The sequence below is a fragment of the Echinops telfairi genome, unplaced genomic scaffold (genome assembly GCF_000313985.2).
Source record: "Echinops telfairi isolate 266 unplaced genomic scaffold, ASM31398v2 ScPeMD7_7356;HRSCAF=8355, whole genome shotgun sequence".
NCBI classification, from domain to species: domain Eukaryota; kingdom Metazoa; phylum Chordata; class Mammalia; order Afrosoricida; family Tenrecidae; genus Echinops; species Echinops telfairi.
In genome coordinates, this window is record NW_022111256.1 from 669,997 (window position 1) to 671,151 (window position 1,155).

Below are 1,155 nucleotides of genomic sequence, written 5' to 3' on the forward strand. Positions count from 1 at the left end.
TGATTCATCCAAGTCATTGTTTACCACAGTGCTTCAATCATACTTTCATGTAAAGTATCGCATAAAAGATCACATGAAAATATATTGACCCATATAACTACTGGCAGTGATTTGTTTCCAATCACTGACTACACCGTAATGATGACACAAATCATGTGACAATGAATTTTTTTGTAAATACATATGTCTTATCAGGGGTGTTTAACATTTGTCCTTTTGTGTTCACTCTCAATAATTTTTAATGAGCCATATTTCTAATTTTAATGAATATAAGTCATCAATATTTTGTATGCACTTGAAGCTTCTTATGTTCATTTTAAAAGTGCCATTTTAAGAAAAGATCATGAAGATACTCTTTTACACAATTTTGTGAACATTTGTCTCTTTTGTATATAGCTGTTCAATTCTTCCGCAATTTGCTTCTGCATCTGACGTGATGAAGGGGTCAAGCTTTCTGTTCTTTTATGGACTCTTCTGACTGAGTCATAACCCTTTCTTAAAAATGTTTTTCTCCTGCAGTGCCACTTTTCTCATAACCAGAGTTCATAATATTTGAATCTGTTCTAGACTCTCCATTCTTTCCACATTTTTCTATTCTTTCACCAATACCACACTTCCTTAATCACTTTATCCAGGTCCTTACACTTGTATCCAGGTCCTTACACTTTCTAATGGATCCAGTTCCTTAATCGCTTTCTTTTGTTTTTAATCATTTTATTGGGGACTCGGCCAGCTCTTATCACAATCCATACACACATCCATTGTGTCGAGCACATGTGTGCATAGGCTGCCATCATCATTCTCAAAACATTTTCCTTCTACTTGAGTCCTTGGTATGAGCTCATTTATCTCCCTTCCTCATAAACCCTGGCTAGTTTATAATTTTTTTAGATGTCTTACTGACACTGACAGACATCTTCCTTAATCACTCTCTAGCGGGTCCAGTAGCCCTTCGCTTTTCTCTGAGACCGTGACTCCAAAAGTTCATCTTCCATGGCTCAGTACACCTTTACCGACTTTTCCAGTGGCACCATAGGGACAAGAGTTTGTTGAAAACAGGTATGGTTGCAATTGTCAAAAGTGGAACTCTATAAAGAAGGTTAACTCTGGAGTTATGATATTTTCACTCCAATATTAAGGTTTTCACCTCAGGCT